The sequence below is a fragment of the Ovis aries genome, chromosome 7 (assembly GCF_016772045.2).
Source record: "Ovis aries strain OAR_USU_Benz2616 breed Rambouillet chromosome 7, ARS-UI_Ramb_v3.0, whole genome shotgun sequence".
In the NCBI taxonomy this organism is placed as follows: Eukaryota; Metazoa; Chordata; class Mammalia; order Artiodactyla; family Bovidae; genus Ovis; species Ovis aries.
The window spans coordinates 6,316,638-6,337,403 of NC_056060.1; the positions used below are offsets into that span (position 1 = coordinate 6,316,638).

The following is a 20,766-nucleotide window of genomic DNA, read 5'->3' on the forward strand; positions in this document are numbered from 1 at the left end:
TGTAATGAAAACCTCAGCGTGCAACCTCCATGTTCCTCTTTCTGGCCAACCTTAATACCTGTCCCTACGATTGCACCCTCTGACCACGGGGGAGGAGTTGGGCATTTGATGAGAGACGGTCCAGATATCTGCTGTCCACTGTGAGGACTTTGAAAAGGACTGGATGTACTTCGTATTGCTTAGAAGAATCCGCTTGCCTCCAAACATCACTGAAAACTTTGTAGTGAAGACATTATGAAGTCTTCATAAAATCCCCATTAGCACGCCTCCTTCCCAAATACCACGAAGGGTTGGCCTTTGCCCACCTGTCACCAGCCACGCAGACTCTGGGCTCCTCTGCTTGCTGACGTCTCCCTGTTCTGAGGCAGCCTCTCAACCTGCCAACCCACACTTGTCAACAAGGAGGCTGCAGTAGCTGCCGCACCCTCCTCCTTAGAAAGGATGATGGGGGTGGCAATTAGACATAATTTTGTCCTTGTCAGGCACACCCTAAGAACACTCTACTAACTGTCAGGTCACATGTTTTTTCAAATGGTTCCTTAAAAATCTTTGCCAATCCTTGTTCTTTAAGAAGCGTCAGACTGGCAAAGTTGTGACAAATTGCTTTGAGTTCCAAGAGAGGAAAAAATGTACTCTCTACATATGGTGAGTAAATTAAAATATGTATGCAATACACAAAAATACAGAGGTACACAAATGCATATGATGTATAATCTTTTTGCATATAGTTGGATATATATATTTAGGTAGACATTTTGTTGTGTAAACATATATCTGTGTTTGAATTTATTGGGATAAATTGGCGGACTCTGATGCTGAGGGTAAGTTTTCACTCAAATGGAAAATCACTTCTGGCTGGATAACACTGAGTTGTTATGGTCTCACTCATACAAGAAAGAATAAGTAGTTTCTACTCAGAATTAAAAACAAGCTTTAAAAGAACACCGAGTGAGCGCCTGTCATCCTTTCTTCGGGGAGAGGTAGTTGCTCCTGATCTCTTGCAGTTACCTTTTCTCTAAACCCAGAGAGGATTATCTCAGGGGAAAAATGAGAGTTCCAAGTCATCAGCAATACAGGAGTGCTCACTGGCACAATGGGGAGATGGACCTCTCTCAATGGGGAGATGGTCCTCTCTTGGGCAAGAATACACAGAAGAACTTTACAAAAAAGATCTTCACGACCCAGATAATCACGATGGTGTGATCACTCACCTAGAGCCAGACATCCTGGAATGCGAAGTCAAGTGGGCCTTAGAAAGCATCACTATGAACAAAGCTAGTGGAGGTGATGGAATTCCAGTTGAGCTATTTCAAATCCTGAATGATGATGCTGTGAAAGTGCTGCACTCAATATGCCAGCAAATTTGGAAAACTCAGCAGTGGCCACAGGACTGGAAATGCTCAGTTTTCATTCCAATCCCTAAGAAAGGCAATGCCAAAGAATGCTCAAACTATGGCGCAATTGCACTCATCTCACATGCTAGTAAAGTAATGCTTAAAATTCTCCAAGCCAGGCTTCAGCAATACGTGAACTGTGAACTTCCAGATGTTCAAGCTGGTTTTAGAAAAGGCAGAGGAACCAGAGATCAAATTGCCAACATCTGCTGGATCATTGAAATGGCAAAAGAGTTCCAGAAAAACATCTATTTTTGCTTTATTAACTATGCCAAAGCCTTTGACTGTGTGCATCACAATAAACTGTGGAAAATTCTGAAAGAGATGGGAATACCAGACCGCCTGACCTGCCTCTTGAGAAAACTATATGCAGGTCAGGAAGCAACAATCAGAACTGGACATGGAACAACAGACTGGTTCCAAATAGGGAAAGGAGTACGTCAAGGCTGTATACTGTCACCCTGCTTATTTAACTTACATGCAGAGTACATCATGAGAAAGGCTGGACTGGAAGAATCACAAGCTGGAATCAAGATTGCCGGGAGAAATATCAATAACCTCAGATAAGCAGATGACACCACCCTTATGGCAGAAAGTGAAAAAGAACTAAAGAGCCTCTTGATGAAAGTGAAATAAGAGAGTGAAAAAGTTGGCTTAAAGCTCAATATTCAGAAAAATAAGATGATGGCATCTGGTCCCATCACTTCATGGCAAATAGATGGGGAAACAGTGGAAACAGTGTCAGACTTTATTTGGGGGGGGCTCCAAAATCACTGCAGATGGTGACTGCAGCCATGATATTAAAAGACGCTTACTCCTTGGAAGGAAAGTTATGACCAACCTTTACAGCATATTAAAAAGCAGAGACATTACTTTGCCAACAAAGGTCCGTCTAGTCAAAGCTATGGTTTTTCCTGTGGTCATGTATGGATGTGAGAGTTGGACTGTGAAGAAAGCTGAGCGCCAAAGAATTGATGCTTTTGAACTGTGATGTTGGAGAAGACTCTTGAGAGTCCCTTGGACTGCAAGGAGATCCAACCAGTCCATCCTAAAGGAGATCAGTCTTGGGTGTTCATTGGAAGGACTGATGCTGAAGCTGAAACTCCAATACTTTGGCCACCTGATGTGAAGAGTTGACTCACTGGAAAAGACCCTGATGCTGGGAGGGATTGGGGGCAGGAGGACAAGGGGATGACAGAGGATGAGATGGCTGGATGGCATCACCGACTGGATGGACAAGAGTTGGGTAAACTCTGGGAGTTGGTGATAGACAGGGAGGCCTGGCATGCTGCAATTCATGGGGTCACAAAGAGTCAGACACGACTGAGCGACTGAACTGAACTGAACTGGGTGACCTCTGACATGATGCTTCTAATCCTGGGAAGAGAAAGCAAATTAGTCAATGCCAGGCTAGGCATGCCCTGAAGCTTGTTCAAGGAACTGGCCAGAGGGCTATGATGAAATAAAGAGCTGGAAGCAATGCCACCAATGAGGTGTCTCCAGGGCCGCGACTCCACTCAGAAGGAAAGCTCCAGTCAGTGGGGCATGAATGCACAGTGCGTCCACATCATTTGGATCCCTTGTGCTGAAAGTCATCATGGGGTAAGTTGTTATGTATTCAACCACCAATTATCCAACTTCCATTAAGAACCTACTATGTTCTCCCTGAATAATCAGGCACCTAATACTCAACAGCTATTCTGGGCACAGAAGAAACCTAGTAAAAATACAGACATAAATATCAGACTCTACATGATGTACTCTCTAGTTAAGAATTTAGCAAAAAATTAATAAATATGTAGTAAAGGTTTTCCTGAGGTGGCCCCATTTTATACAAGTTATAAAAAATACTGATACTAAATAGCACCATATCACTTTGAAAAGTATTGTTTGGGAAGGTAAATTACTATATGACCACTCTCAGTTCAGTTCAGTTCAGTCACTCAGTCGTGTCCGACTCTTTGCGACCCCATGAATCGCAGCACACCAGGCCTCCCTGTCCATCACCAACTCCCCGAGTTCACTCAGACTCACATCCATCGAGTCAGTGATACCATCCAGCCATCTCATCCTCTGTCGTTCCCTTCTTCTCCTGCCCTCAATCCCTCCCAGCATCAGAGTCTTTTCCAATGAGTCAACTCTTTGTATGAGGTGGCCAAAGTAATGGAGTTTCAGCTTTAGCATCATTCCTTCCAAACAACACCCAGGACTGATGTCCTATAGAATGGACTGGTTGGATCCCCCTGCAGTCCGAGAGACTCACAAGAGTCTTCTCCAAAAAAAAAAAAAAAAAAAAGAGTCTTCTCCAACACCAAGGTTCAAAAGCATCAATTCTTCGGTGCTCAGCCTTCTTCACAGTCCAACTCTCACATCCATACATGATCACTGGAAAAACCATAGCCTTGACTAGACAGACCTTTGTTGGCAAAGTAACGTCTCTGCTTTTCAATGTGCTATCTAGGTTGGTCATAACTTTCCTTCCAAGGAGTAAGCGTCTTTTAATTTCATGGCTGCAGTCACCATCTGCAGTGATTTTGGAGCCCCCAAAATAAAGTCTGACACTGTTTCCACTGTTTCCCCATCTATTTGCCATGAAGTGATGGGACCAGATGCCATCATCTTATTTTTCTGAATATTGAGCTTTAAGCCAACTTTTTCACTCTCCTCTTTCACTCTCATCAAGAGGCTTTTTAGTTATTTTTCACTTTCTGCCATAAGGGTGGTGTTATCTGCATATCTGAGGTTATTGATATTTCTCCCGGCAATCTTGATTCCAGCTTGTGATTCTTCCAGCCCAGCATTTCTCATGATGTACTCTGCATAGAAGTTAAATAAGCAGGATGACAATATACAGCCTTGACGTACCCCTTTTCCTTTTGGAACCAGTCTGTTGTTCCATGTCCAGTTCTAAGTGTTGCTTCCTGACCTGCATATAGTTTTCTCAAGAGGCAGGTCAGGCGGTCTGGTATTCCCATCTCTTTCAGAATTTTCCTGATAAGTCTGAAAATTTCCTGAAAATTGAATTTATCAATCTGACAACTGTAACAGTTGCAGGTTAAGCAGAATGCTGGGGTGGGGGGGTGGAATCTGATTGGAGTAGGTTTTTAAAAAAAAAGAATGGGTAAAGAAGCAATGGAGATTGTGAATCCAAACACTTTTTTGAAGAGTTTTGCTCTGAAGGAGAATGAAAAAAATAGAACAAATATTGGTGGAGGTTGAGAGAGCTTATTGTTAATATAGGAGAAACAGGCTTCCCTGATAGCTCTGTTGGCAAAGAATCTGCCTGCAATGCAGGAGACCCCAGTTCAGTTCCTGGGTTGGGAAGATCCCCTGTAGAAGGAAAAGTCTACCCACTTCAGTATTCTGGCCTGGAGAATTCCATGGACTGCATTGTCCATGGAGTTGCAAAGAGTCGGACATGACTGAGCGACTTTCACTCACTCACTCATAGGAGAAACAGCAGTGTTTCTATTTGTTGAGGGGTTGATCCAAGAAGGGAAATTCTGATGATGCAATGGGGAGTGAAGAGTGGAGCCACCTGCTGGAAAGCCATCACTGAGTGGAAGAGAGAAGCGGAGAGCTAGCATGGAATGTGGAGAGAATGCCAGGGGTAAGAAAGAGGACAATTCATCTGTTGTACCAGGAAGAAAAAGAACAGATGATGAAAAGAAGAATGGATGGATGGATAGGTATATAGATAGAAGGTAGGTTGGTAGATGTACAGATAGACAGATGAGGTAGGTACAAAGTCACATGGTTAAGTAGATGTGGTGAATGTTATTAGAAATTTTCTTTGCATTGCTTCAATTTTCTCAACAAAATAAAAATCAGGCCCTTCTTTGGTGGGGAAGCACTATTAGAGGCTTAAGGAGAGAGGAGAAGATACAACATGGTATTGGGAGAGCAGGAGAATGAACGGGTCTGAAAAGGACACAAAGATTGCTTGGTATCCCACATAGCTGCTCGGGGTTTGTGGTCATCCCTGGATGAGAGGGCTGGCATGGTTAGCGGTTTTACCTTCAGCCACATTTTGCTGCTGGATTGCAGACTTGAAATAGTGGAGAGCTGGAAGCAACCAACTTTGTATTCCTGTCGTACAGCTACATTGTAATTGCAAGGGACTGAAGGTATGTGCAACACGGTGCTTAGAATGTCAGACCATGGAATACAAACTGGGTAGGGAGAAATGTAAGGGATGTGAGGAGGGACTGGACTGAAGGTTCTGGTGGGGTCTGGTTGGACATGAAGTACTCAAGCTAGAGAGACAGGAAGCAGCATTCAGAGAGTGGGCTAGCAGGAAACAGACATATGGGTGAGAGCATAGTTCCTGGTGATGACAACAGGGCATGCCCGTGACAATAAGAAGATGAGGTAGCACAGGGGACAGGAGCATGGATGATGAGCAGGTGATACACTGAGGGGCCAGTGTATCGGAAGGGTTGTCTAACTGACTGTCTAGCAGTTCATACCATGTACCAAGCACATAAGGGACAAATTTCCTGTTTGGGAGTAGATCACAATCTGATGGGAAAGTGAGAAACATGAAGAATTTTTGACAAAGAAAATGTGATATATTATATCACATTATATATATAATACACATTATATATATAATACACATTATGTGTATTATGTATATATATAATATACATAATTATAATATATATTATATATAATACACATTATGTATATATATATAATACACATTATATATATAATACAGCTATATATAGTATCATGTTGTTACATATGTCAGCCAGAGAAAGATACTGTATGATCTCACTTATATGTAGATTCTAAAACTCCCTGAACTCATAGCTACAGGGAGTAGAATGGTGGCTGCCAGAGGCAGGGGGTATAGAGTGGGTGAAATTGGTCAAAAGGTAAAGAAAAAAGGATAATAAGGTGATATGTTCTGGGTTCTTTTGGAAAAGTGGAAGATCCGGCAATAGGATCTGGCCGACCTCAGGCTGAGATAAGAAAACACAAGCAGAAAAGATCTTATCCCAAAGAAGTCACTCAGTAAATGCTTGTCAAAGGCAGACAGAGAAGGAAGGAGGAAGAGAAGATGTTTCCTTGGCAGAACTACCAGAGTTTGATAACAAACAGAATTTAGGGAGCAGAGAATAAGTTAAAACGCTTCTGAGATATCATGCCTGGGCACTTGAATGGAATTGAGTTCAGTAAATGCTGAATGGAGACTGTTAGTTATGCTGATGTAATTCAGACATTTAGAGTGTTGAAATATCAGAGCTCAGTGTGTGAATTAATGGCTCTGTTGATGGATCCCATAGCTGGAAAATCCATTTCAAAATGCCTGGGCTGAGAGAGACATTCAGAGTCTACTTAATTTTCATTTCCACAAACAAAAGTGTACTTTAGGAAAAGGTTGTACCCTAGAAAACCTTAAGTTTTCAAACTGGTTCACAAACATACAGAAAGTGTTAAGAGTTTGTTGGAAAATAATGAGAGAATTTCCTGGCATCCCTACCAGTCATCCTTACCTTGAATCTCAGGAGAAGGATATTTCTGTCTGAAAAAAGCAGGTTTTTCTCTTATTTCTCAGACACTAGGCACTCAGAGAGCAACAGAGGAGTTACTCAACTTCAGTTTTATCAGCTGAAGACTTCCCCGGTATCTTAGACTGAGGGATAAGAGGAAAAGCAAATTGCTTCAAAAAGTAAGCTCAGGTCAGAAGGGGAAGCATGCAGAGATTTGGGGTTTTGAAGTGAATATAAGGAATTCAATGTTTCTTGAGACCTTTACTCTGCAGAGAGTACTTGTAATTTAATCCAAGAGTGCAGTGAGCGGAACTGATGGGAAGAGCCATAGCATCTTATGACCCCATCAGATGAAGCTAGCATGAATAGTCTAAAGCTGAAGGCCAAGTTTAAACGCCAGTCCCTCATAACAATTCGCCTATCATTTTCTAAACTGGTGTTTCATTTCAAGTTTCTATTCTTTGTACCAGCTTGTTCCTTCTGCATAGGAAGACCTTTCTGCTCAGGAAGACCTTTCTGCTCTTCTTTAATTAATAAAGGAACTTTTTATGTTAAGGCTCATTTGCCCCCTAGCAGGATTAAAATTAGGAGCTACTTCTTTTGTGTACATCTCTATTCTAGAATCCATTTCACTCTATGGGAATTATTTATTTGTGGATGTTTTCATTATTCTAACTCAAGTATTTATTGAATAAATAATTGAATGTCTACATTATACTAAATACTTTGGGAAGAAGTGAAAAATTCTGTCAATTTCCCAAATGATTTAGTAAGCACAATTTGGAGCAACTACCCACCTGACAAGAACTAATCAGATTTTCTAGCGAATTTTTCACTTTTTAAGCATCTGATTGACAAATGATAGCCATGGCTCCATGGAACAGTTTTCTTCTCTTCCCACATAGCTCAGTTGGTAAAGAATCCGCCTGTAATGTGGGAGAACTGGGTTCGATCCCTGGGTTGGGAAGATCCCCTAGAGAAGGGAAAAGCTACCCACTCCAGTATGCTGGCCTGGAGAATTTCATGGACTGTACAGTCCATGGGGTCACAAAGAGTAGGACACAACTAAACAACTTTGACTTTCACTTTTCTTTCTCTTAAAAAAAAAAAAATATATATATATATAGGCTTTTTAATAGATGTAAACAAAACCTAAAGGACCCAGCTCTTCCTTGACCCTTTAGGCCATGGTGAGGAGTCAGCAATAAAAACTCCAAAGGGTGCTTTCTTCTTATTCATTTCTGCAACTATCCATCACCGCATTTTTAATGGGAAGAAGGATTTCAGCCCAGCTACTCAAATGGGGTGCTGCCTCCACCCATTCTTTTTGTCACTTCACAGATTATCAGGAAGGAGGACCCACTAACTTGATTGTTCAGAATATGAAATACTAAGAGGCTGTGATTGCTAGTAATCAGACTTACATTTTCCTTCTTAACTATTTCAGGATAGTTAAGAAAACTCACACCCTTCTCTTCTGAGAAATGTTCTTGCTTTATTTGTTTGATAAAATCCTAACACTTTGTTGAGACTAGTGTTTTGCTTTGTTTTGTTTTGGGCTGTGCCACGCAGCATGTGTGACCTTAGTTCCTTGACCAGGGATCAGACCTGTGCCCCTGCAGTGGAAGCATGGACTCTTAACCACTGGACCATCAGGGAAGCCTGAGACTCTAATTTTATGCAGCATAGACCTCTATTTTAGGGAAGGAGTGGTGATGTCTTTATCAAAAACTGGTAGCTTGCCTCTATTATTCTTCTACCGTACTAAAGGAATTATCCAATGCAATTAGATAAGAAAAATCAACGCAAAGCACAAGAATGGGAAAATAAGTCTCCTTATTTTCAGATGATATAATAGTATACCTGGAAAATTCCAGATAACCAATGATTTAAAAAGCTAACTCAAGCAATAAAATAATTCAGTGAAATAGCAAAATAGAGTTGACATACAGAACTCAATAGCCTTTACTGAGAGGATTCTGAGAAGCCGGTACAGGAGGAAGCACCAAGAATCTGTCTCCCCACCTATGCAATAATTGCATTAGCTGAATGTGTCTGATAGAACTATTTTGGAACTCTAAAGATTAAAGATTTGAAACTTCCAGGAAAATTTTTGAGCAGTTAATTTCAGTCAATTTCAGCTCTTCGCACAGTAGTAGCTGCCCAGTTCATAGCCTTCAGCCCCATGACAGGCAGTTGTGACTGTGGGAGCCGGTGTGGAGGAAAGGACCCTTCCTCCTAATAATATGGGGAATCTGCGCTCTGATTGCTGATTGCTACTTTGGCACAGAGGTGCAGACAGAAAGGCAAGTGGCCATTGTTCCTGCCCCTTCCTCATTGTTTCAAGCCCCTCTCCCTCTGCTTAAAGTGACTTCGAAGGTAGATAAAGGGAAAGTGCTTTCTTCCCCTCCCCTCCCCACCCACTCCATTTTTCTGTATTTCCCCTTCTGGGAACCAGACAATGAATCCGGGGCATTCAAAAGTAACCACATATATGAAGGGCATTAGAAAGTCACTGCATGCCCAGGAAAGGTGCAAGCTCAGAGAATATATGGGAAGGTCTTAAGTCTATACCTAACACTTAATCTTGGCCCAGCGGCAGTTTACATCAATCACAAAAACGAAAGCACAACCAACCGTGGGGAGAGGTCAGAGGAAGGAACCTAATTTCCAGAGTTATTGCATTTATTTCAAATAGCCAGTTTTCAACAACAAAACACAAAACCAGACAAAAAACAAACAAACAAACAAAAATCAAGCCAACAGAAATTGTCCCTGAAAAATACCTGATGGCAGATCTACAAATATCTTACAGTTATTTTAAAGAAGCTCAAAGATATAAAGGAAGACACAGAGAAAATCAAGAAAAGGATGCATGACCAAAACAGAAATATCAGCAAAGACATAGGAAACCTGAGCCCCCCCCTCCATATACTGAAAATTGGAGCTGAAAAATACAATAACTGAAATGAAATATTCACTGATATGACTGGAAAGCAGATTTTAGGAGATGGAAAAAAGAATCAGCACAAAGGGAAGAAAGGACAATATGAATTACCGAATCCGAGGAACAGAAAGTAAACAAGATTAAATAAAAAATGGGCAAAATCTAAAGGAACTATAAGGCAATATCAACCAAAATAACATGCGCATTGTGGGAGTCCCAGAAAAAGAAGAGACTATTTGAAGAAATAAGGGTCAACATGTCCCAAATTTAAGATATGAATATAAACATTTAAGAAACTAAAAACAAAAACTCAGAGTAGGATGAACTCAAAGAGACCCAAAACAAAGATACATTATAGACAATTAAAAGATAAAGACAAAGAGAGAATCCTGAAAGCAACAAGAAACAACTCATTGCATATAAGGAATTCTCAATAAGACTGACACCAGATTTCTCACCAGAAACTTTGAAGGCCAGAAAGACATATCCAAAGTGCTAAAAGAAATAAGAATCCTGTATCTATAGCAAAATTGTCCTTCAAAAGTTGGAAAGGAATTAAAATATTAATATTTTCAGATAAATACAAGCTGAGAGAGTTCATAACCACTAGATCTGCCCTGCAAAAAATGCTAAGGGGAGTCTTGCAGGTGGAAATGAAAACTAGCCAGTATCTTTATTTCTTCTTATATAAAGAAACAAATATTTCAATAAAAGTGAACACATGAGCAATTATAATTGCTATTATTACAACAAGTATTTATAACTCTACCTTTTGTCTTCTACATAATTTAATACTGATTCACTAAAAATTAATACTTTTAAAATTATAGTATTAATGTACACAAACAATAAATAAAATGACATGTAGTCAGAGAAAGCCCAATTTGAAACGTAACTAAGATTAAGTACTTGGGAATAAATATAACAAGAAATCTATTACACATATACATACAGATTAAATACTCCTGAAAAACACAATAATCTTTACAGTGGGACAGCAAATCCATACGCAGAGTAACTATCCCAGAAAAAACAAACCACTGCCCTTTTATGATGGAATCTGTCCAGTGTAATCAATCTTCCACAAGGTAAGGGACCCTAGGGAATGGTGTCATATCAAAGGCTCAGTTGACTTCTTCTGTGGGTAGATTTGGCATTCTGTAGTATCTACAGCCAGATCAGCCTTGATAAATGGAAGCCTTTGTCTTTGTCAAGCACATACGTCATCCCCATCACTGCCACCTTGACCATTTGCTGCCTGAGTCCATTGGCCAATGGTAGGAGGCTGACTAATGTCCACAGAGCTTTCTGCTGAGGTCACCCTTTGGTAAGCATTCACACAACATACAAACATCTTTACATTCTGTGCCCATTAGAAGTTCATCCACATACTTCTTCTCCAGACTTGCCACTAACTTTCTAATCATGTCCCTTCTATGTTACCGACCATGTCACCAAACTGTTAGCCACAGCACCCAAGACGATATAGACCTAGATGCCCTGCCGTGTCTCCTCTCGTACAAAATTAACAATCAGATGTGTTGTTCACATTTCTGTAAGACATCAAGACAACGTCTCATATTCCAAAAAGAGGATTTCTCTTTACCACTCTGCCTCAAATCCAGCCCAGAACAGAGCTATACCACCGTTCCTGTCTACTTTTGGGTGGTACCTTCACATCATGTAAGTCGGTCATTTGTTTTCTTCTATCTCAGAAAACTGGAACTTGCCATAAGTTCATAGGTAAAGACTGGCGATGAAGAGAAGACATTTAGCAGGAATACAGGCTATGGGCATCTGAGCCTCTTTCTCATGTACTTTATTTTTATTTGAACTTGGTCCCATAGATATCATTTCACTTGATGCTGGATGTGAACACTGACAGTTTGATGCTGCTCTGAACCCCAACTTTATGGCTTTACAAGTTAGATAATACTCAGTTCATAATGAGCAGCTCAGTCCACATGGTGACAGGGTCAAATATTCAGTCTCTAGTAAGGCCTAGCAACAAGCCTGAAGCTGTTTCTCAAAAGAATAGTTATTCATGGAAGATACTGAGTCTTGGCTCAAAAATACTCAGGTCTGCAGTATTCACCTTATAGGGGTATTCCAAAGGCTACCCTCACAGCATTTCTAATTGGATACTGTAAGGACCCTTGTTTACACCAGGTCATATAGTTCAAGAGGCAGAGCAGCTTGTACGGCAGCTCGTGCCAGCTGCAGAATTTTCTTTTGTTGGGATCCCTTTCAAGGCATTCAGTAAAGGCATTCAAATTACATACATGTTGCCTCCAAAATCCAAAGTATCCTCTTGGGCTTTGTATCTTTTGCTTAGTAGTAGGAAGGACCAGGTCAGCAACTTGTTCTTTAGAAGATGCATATTGACAGGTCCTAGACCACTGAACTAGAAATTTCACCAAGGTAGGGAGACCCTGAAGCTTCGTGGAATGTCTTTCCTATCCTCTTATGTACAAGCGTCACTAATGCACTTAAAGCAGCTGCTACTTCCTGCTCACCAGATCCACTCAACGTAATGCTAGCACAGTGTCCTGTAGAAGGAAAAGGTAATCAAACTCTCTGAAGACTCCAGTATAATTTAGGACTAGAGAGTTGATACACCCCTGAGTTAGGACAGTGAAGGCGTATTGCTGGCTTTGCTAAATGGAAGTAAATTGCCTCTGATGGTCTTTACCAACAGATAATGAGAAACAAACATTTGCCAATCAATAACTGTATACAAGGTGCCAGAAGAGGTAATGATTTGCTTCAGCAACAAAACCATATTTGGAACAGCATCTGCAATTGGAGTCACCACTTAATTAATTTTTTAACAAATATCTGCCATTCTCTGGTCTGTCTTCTATACCGAAGGTGAGTTGAATGAGGATATGGCAGGAATCCACTCCGGCATCTTTCATGACCTCGATGGAGGCACTAATTTCTGCAATCCTTCCAGGATTTTGATACATGTATCAATAAAGTTTGATATTTTCATTGGTAGACAGTCCTATTGGCTTCCACTTGGTCTTTCCTATCACAACAGCCCTTGCTCTGTGGGTTGCATAACGCATGTAGGGATTATACGAGTTACTCAGTGCGTATATGGCAACTCTGCACTTCAGAACAGGAAGTGAAGTGACCATGTGGTGGGTTCTGGGGCCCAGTAGGTACACAGTGGAATAGATACAAGCCAAAACATCGCTGATCACCCGATCTCTGGCTGGTGAACTGCAGCTATGTTTGAAGTCTTCAACAATGTCAGTTCAGAGGAAATTTCAAATCATCATTGAAAAGCATAATTATTTCCCCTTCCCCAGTTTAGTGACCCTGGCCAATACTCAGATTCCTTTGGGGAAGACTGGGGAGGAAGGTTAGGAATATACATTTTGGTGGTGAAGCAGAGGCCTCTTCAAGGGGATCCAGGTTCCTCTTCATCCAAAGAGTTTTGTGTCTATACATTGGCTCAAGTCTGGGAACTGATTGAAGGTTCATAATTTTCTGTTTTGATTCCCCAAGGTAGAGTCTCAGTCATTAAATCTAGAGCTTCTCTGCTTGTGCAGATCAAGTAAGACTTGGGTAGGCTGCCCACCTCCTTTAGTTTCAGAGGCGCCATGGTCAACTAGCTGATGTCGAAAATCTGTGATTCAGACTGCTCTGATGAGTGTTTTGTTTCTGTCCATACCTCTAGCCATGCCCAGTTGTCTATGGTGATTAAGTGCCACCTCTTGGTGGCACCTACCACCACCCTACATCCTGTGATCCCTACTGCACTGGAGACCCCATTCAGTGGCAGCACTTCCTGTGGTAATTTCCGACTTTCAGAAAAAAGAGCAATCACAGAGAACTTCAAGGTTTCCAGGGTTTCCCTACATGAATCTTTTCTTCACATGGTTAGAATTGTGTTCTCTGAACTCTACTGGTGAGTATGAGTAACTCTTCAATGATAAACACATTCTTGCCTTCCAATATTCCTAAGCTTTTGGGTAACTTCCTGTACAGTATAGCAAGGAAGTTCTCTCATTTTCAACTTTGTTTAATCTGGGCTATTTGGGAGTCCATAGTTCAGTCAACCCACCAAGCAAAATATCAGAGCTGCTCCTAGTCCCTCAAACTAAACACTGAATTTGTTATTAATGACTCAACCTGATCCAATTTCATATTCCTTCCACTTTGATCCTACACCCTCAAGAGTTCACATATGTTCCATCCATATAACTTGGCAAAATCATAGCAATCATTTGGTATGTATCACACCTCATCATAGACCCTACTTTCTACCTCACCCTTTGGGAGCCTGCTGGAACTTAAGCTTGGTTATAGATCTAGATACAAAGAGAGGATGGGGGGTGGGTAGGTCCTGAGGAAAATCAGTAGTGCCCTATAAGATAACTGCCTCAGACTATGGGGGAAAGGTTGATCCTAACAGCAAAGATGGTTCAACAGAATTTAGACGTTCAGGTTCCAGCTTCATTGGACTAAGTCCCCTGATTTTAATAAAAGAGCCCCCGTGAAATTGATAAATTAATTTACATTGTAAATGAGCTGCTCACAGGACTAAATGTTAGGTCTGATCTTCAGAAATCCTGGCCATGAAGGTTCAGGACAAAACTACATTCAGGACAGTCACAGAAACTTAGCACTTAGATATTAAACACTTGCCCATCCATTCTTACTCTATGCTTAGGGCTCACTTCGGAATCCTGTTTGCAATAAGGATGGTTGAAAGGCAAGCTGTTGGCACTCCTATTTCCCAATAACTCACATTTACTTCTCACAAGTGTGGTATCATAGTGGATTCTCAGTATAGACAGATTCAACCCACTTATGGGATTCAGCCTGTAGATGATTCATCAGAGCCTGTAGGTGACAGGGCAGTCTCTGAGAGAGATGATAGGAAGTGGCTGTGAGCTGCCCTTTCACATGCTTGTGACATTTTCTGCTTTTGAAAATATTTTTGCATCAATTATATCTCTTGAATTTGATTCAAGAGAATCAAAACCCCACTAAAATCAAGTGTCCCTAAATTGAAAATTGAGACACAGCAGTTAAGAGGTGATGACTGTTCTAAGCCACTGCATTTGGAGGTAGAGAAAACCATCCCAGAGTCTATTGTTATAGAATCCTTTGTGTCCGGGGAATACAGAAGGATTAGGAAGGAAAGGTTGTGCAGCTTGTGCAAAGTTATAAAGCAAATGGGATTTAAGCCTTGGCCCCCAAATCCTGCCCCTGTGCCCTATGAACCACTTCATACATTGCACATACACTCTATGTTACACATTACACACTCCCACTCTGTCCCATCTGACCATCGACCTTCACCAGAGTCACCAGTCTCCTAAAAGATGGAGCTACACATAAATTTCAGAAATAAGCAATATAAGTAAATCCCAGGATAAGCTGCTGAGGATAGCTGTTATAATACAGGCTAAGTCAGAGCAAGTGAAATAGCTTTCTTAAAAGAAAAAAAAGAATCCACATGCCCCTGGGAGAGATTTATTTGGGGAAAGTGCAGTAATTGAGAATGTTAAATCTCTCTGTCTTAATAAATACAATATCTATACATTAAAGATATCTCTGTATTAAATATCCATGTCTCAAATCATTCCATTATCTAGATGCTTTTGTGATATTTATGAGGAGCTGATGTTCTAGAGGTCTGTCATTATTTCTGATTAGGTAAACCTCATAGTGTTCATTGGGCATTTTGACATTCAATGAGACCGGCTGAGACTCGGTGACCAATCAGTTTTTTTAAAGATAATTTGGTCTGATTAGCATATAACTGGCCAAGTGTTGAGTGAGAAAGCATTGCTTGGCTCTCATGAGAATGAGGTAAGTGTTCATCCAGAACTTTTTGGTTGGAGGTGTTGGTCTCAACCATGCACACCTATCTGATGCCAGAAAGGGCAACAGGATTCTCTTAGGCCACAGTGATCGGTGTCTCCATTGAAGGCTCCATTTAAGATGAAAATGTGCGAGTCATGGGAGATTAAGGAGAAAAAAATATGAATATAAGCCCCAAGGACCTAAAATTATGCCATAATGTCTTTCATTATCATCATTCTACATCAATATGCCTTCAGTGCTTTAGGTGACAGAGTTTCTCTCTGGGGTCAACGGGGCTGGAGTTTCCATGGGGACTCACCTACTTTGTATAGAAACGCGACTCTACCAGAGGAGAGGAAGGCTCTCGTTTTGACAGGATGATCGGCAACACCTAAGAGATGTAGGCTTTTCAGAGCAGAGAAGCGTGCAGGCCCTCATTTGTGTGTTTCCTCCCCTGCCCATCCTGTTACGGAAAGGGGGCTGGTGAGGCTGCAGAGTCTCATCTGACAGCCACAGAGCGAGCGCTTGTCTCCTCTGCGCAGACGGGCTCGTTCGCCTGGTATACACTCCATGGAGAAAGAGACATTTGGGGGCTTGCGAGTTCCATTTAGCATCATTTCTTTGATAGGCAATTTGCCAAACCGTAACAAAATTAAAAAGCAGAAGATTAAATCAAACCCAGCGGTTCCACTTTTAGTAACTAATCCTAGCTGGATAAGCAGACTCATAAACAAACACAACAAATACTATGGCATTGATTGAAATATAAGAAGTCTGGACCTAAATGTTCAACTTCAGAGACTGGTTAGGCAAAATCAATTCATTCACACTTTGGAATCCTATGAATTATAATTATTTTATGTGTGAAATAGAGTGATCTCCAAAGGATATTGCTTTGTAAAAAAGAAAAAGAAAAACTGTATCACACTGTATTATACCTTCCAGTTGGTAGAAGGTCACAGGTATATATAGGACCTCAACTAATAGAAAATGAATATTCTTTTTTTTATTGAAGTATAGTTGATTTACAATGTTCTGTTAGTTTCTGGTGTACAACAAAGTGACTGTTGTACTGAATATAGTTGCCCGTGCTATACAGTAAGACCTTGCGTTTATCTATTTTATTTATTTTGTTACCTGTATTATGTCTCATCATTTATTTTACCTTTAAAATGTAAGTCTATGTGTACCAGAATATACACGTGGAATCTTCTGCATGTGTAGAATCTCGCTGCAGGGCAATCCAAAATCTGAAGAAGGGAGTCAGGAGCAGAAACACTTTTGACTGGGTATGAAGCAGGGAGAAGCTAGGCTGCAAGGCAATTGCAACTGAGGCCAGAGCTGATGGATCCTGGCAGAGATCAGGACCTGCTGTGGTCCATTCAGTTTATCCCAGAGTGAGGCAACTGGGGAAGCCTTTATATTCCGGTGTCAGCCAGTCATTTGGCATGAGTGTTCCTGCAAGGACCACCAGCCCACAGCAAAGGGCCACTCCAGCAACAGATGAGGTCTGAATGGTCAATATCCACTCTGGCAGCTGCAGCCAGGCCACTGTCACCGTCATTTAATTTGGCCCTGTCTTTCAGTGGATTATATGAATCCCAAACTACTTTGCTTTTCTGCTGAGTTCGAGGGGTGGTCAGGTCTAAACACCAAAGTATCGTTCCAGGAAGGCTAACAAGCTCGGCACGAGGGAGCAGAACGTGGTTCCGACTCAGTTCTCGTCACACCCAGCTGTGCGGGCTGAGTCAAGCGGCTGAACTTCTCTGGCCCTCAGTGCTGTGATTAGAGCACAGAGAGACTGTGCTAGTTTACTGCCCAGTTCCCAGCCCTCCCCGTTTGCTGTGATTCCCTAGAATAGTCCGTTATTCTGGGACAGTACACCATACTGACATCTATTGTGTTTTCAGAATGGTATCCATACATTTCTGCCCAAATAAATAAAAATGCTAATGCAACTGAGCCATTTATCAGAGCAACAAAAGTCAGCTGTCAAGAGCATGGCCATGGGCTGTGATGTCATCTCAGCTGGCTGCTTTACCTGTCTGTTGGGTTCCTGGGAAATCTGGAAAGTTCTAAGAGGAATCCCAATTGGCGGAATGTTCATGAATAGCAAGACATCAACTAACAGAAAGTAAATATTTCTTTTTTGGGAATCAATGAAGTAAAAATTTATTTATTTTTAAATATTTTATATTGGACTATAGTTGATTTGATAACTCACTTGGTAAAGAATCCGCCTACAATGCAGGAGACCCTGGTTTGATTGCTGGGTCAAGAAGATCCCCTGAAGAAGGGAAAGGCTACCCACTCCAGTATTCTGGCCTAGAGCATTCCATGGACTATTCCATGGGGTCGCAAAGAGTCAGACATGACTGGGTGACTTTCACTCTTTCACACATGTATCTGCTCTTTTTCAAATTCTTTTCCTACATAGCTTATTACAAAGGATTGAGCATAGTTCCATGTGCTATATAGCAGGCTCTCGTTGGTTATCTATTTTATAAGTGACAGTGATTGCATGCTAATCCCAACCTCCTAATTTATCCCTCCTTCCACCTTTCCCCTTTGGTAACTATAAGTTTATTTTCTAAGTCTGTGAGTCTGTTTCTGTCTTGTAAGTAAGTTCATTTGAATCATTTTTTGGATCCCACATATAGGTGATATTATATGATATTTGTCTTTCTCTGACTTACTTCACCTAGTATGATAATCTCTATGTCCTCCATGAATAGGACATCTGCTAACGGAAAATGAATATTCCTTATTTTATTGAAGCATAGTTGCTTTATTATGTTGTGTTAGTTTATGGAGTGCAGCAAAGTGCTTCAGTTACAAGCATACTTTTCCATATATGTATATATATGCATATTCTCGTTCATGTTCTTTTTCACTTTGATATAAGATATTGACTATAGTTCCCCAGCTATACAGTAGGATCTTGTTGTTTATCGATTTTCTAGATAGTAGTTTGTATCTGCTAATCCCAATCTCCTGATTTCTGCCCCCTGCCACTTTTCCCCTTTTATTGTCACCCTGCTTATTTAACTCCTATGCAGAGTACATCATGAGAAACGCTGGGCTGGAGGAAGCACAAGCTGGAATCAAGATTGCCGGGAGAAACATCAATAACCTCAGATATGCAGATGACACCACCCTTATGGCAGAAAGTGAAGAGGAATTAAAAGCCTCTTGATGAAAGTGAAAGAGGAGAGTGAAAAGGCTGGCGTAAAGCTCAACATTCAGAAGACTAAGATCATGGCATCTGGTCCCATCACTTCATGGGAAATAGATGGGGAAACAGTGGAAACAGTGTCAGACTTTATTTTTTGGGGCTCCAAAATCACTGCAGATGGTGACTGCAGCCATGAAATTTAAAAGACGCTTACTCCTTGGAAAAAAAGTTATGACCAACCTAGATAGTATATTCAAAAGCGGAGACATTACCTTGCCGACTAAGGTCCGTCTAGTCAAGGCTATGGTTTTTCCTGTGGTCATGTACGGATGTGAGAGTTGGACTGTGAAGAAGGCTAAGCGCCGAAGAATTGATGCTTTTGAACTGTGGTGTCGGAGAAGACTCTTGAGAGTTCCTTGGACTGCTAGGAGATCCAACCAGTCCATTCTGAAGGAGATCAGCCCTGGGATTTCTTTGGAAGAAATGATGCTAAAGCTGAAACTCCAGTACTTTGGCCACCTCATGAGAAGAGTTGACTCATTGGAAAAGACTCTGATGCTGGGAGGGATTGGGGGCAGGAGGAGAAGGGGACGACAGAGGATGAGATGGCTGGATGGCATCACGGACTCGATGGACGTGAGTCTGGGTGAACTCCAGGAGTTGGTGATGGACAGGGAGGCCTGGCGTGCTGCGATTCATGGGGTCGCAAAGAGTTGGACACAACTGAGCGACTGAACGGAACTGAACTGAACTATAAATTTATTTTCTATTCCTCTTTAAGTAAGTTAATTTGATTTTGGAGCCAAATTGGTTGTGTTGGCCAAATTATCTGTTTCTGGTCCAATTAAAAGCAAGGATTTTCATCTCTTGCTGGTGAGTGAGGGTTAAGAGAAAATGGCACTAGCTTCAGCTTGTCATTTTAGCCATTTTGGAAAGGGGAGACTATTTAGGGAGGGGGCAGGGAAGTCTCTGATGTAGACTGCAGCTCAAAAGAGCATCAAGTTCACCTACCTCATTAAAAGTGACTCAAATGCATTCCATTTTATGGCTGAGTAATATAAAGTAATATAGCTGAGTATATATGTATATATATCACAGCTTAGTTACCATTCATCTGACGATGGACATCTAGGTTACTTCCATGTCCTGAAAATGAAAGTGAAGTTGCTCAGTCGTGTCCAACTCTTTGCTCCTCCGTCCATGGGATTTTCCAGACAAGAGTACTGGAGTGGGTTGCCATTTCCTTCTCCAGGGGATCTTCCCAACCCAGGGATTGAACCTGGGTCTCCCGCATTGTAGGCAGATGCTTTACCATCTGAGCCACCAGGGAAGTCACTTCCATGTCCTAGTTATTGTAAATAGTGTTGCTATGAACACTGGGGTATATGTATCTTTTTCAATTATGGCTTCTTCCAGGTGTATGTCCAGCAATGGCATTGTTGGGTCATAAGACAGCTTTATTTTTAGTTCTTTAAGGAATTGCCACACTGTTCTCCATAGTGGCTGTATTAATTTACATTCCCACCAACAGTGAAAGAGGGTTCCCTTTTCTCCACCCCCTCTCCAGCATTTATTGTCTGTAGGTTGTTTGATGATGGCCATTCTGACCAGTGTGAGATGATACCTCATTGTAGTTTGGATTTGCAGCCATGAAATTAAAAGAAGCTTACTCCTTGGAAGGAAAGTTATAACCAAGCTAGATAGAGTATTCAAAAGCAGAGACATTACTTTGCCAACAAAGGTCCGTCTAGTCAAGGCTATGGTTTTTCCAGTGGTCATGTATGGATATGAGAGTTGGACTGTGAAGTAGGCTGAGCGCCGAAGAATTGATGCTTTTGAACTGTGGTGTTGGAGAAGACTCTTGAGAGTCCCTTGGACTGCAAGGACATCCAACCCGTCCATTCTAAAGGAATTTAGTCCTGG

General features: G+C 41.3%; 1 non-coding gene across 1 annotated transcript; it reads right to left on the reverse strand.

The window, feature by feature from the left end:
- Positions 1–20,101: 20,101 nt before the first annotated feature.
- On the reverse strand, positions 20,102–20,173 carry TRNAC-ACA (transfer RNA cysteine (anticodon ACA)). Its single transcript has one exon. It is a non-coding gene; the product is annotated as a tRNA-Cys (tRNA).
- Positions 20,174–20,766: the final 593 nt, after the last annotated feature.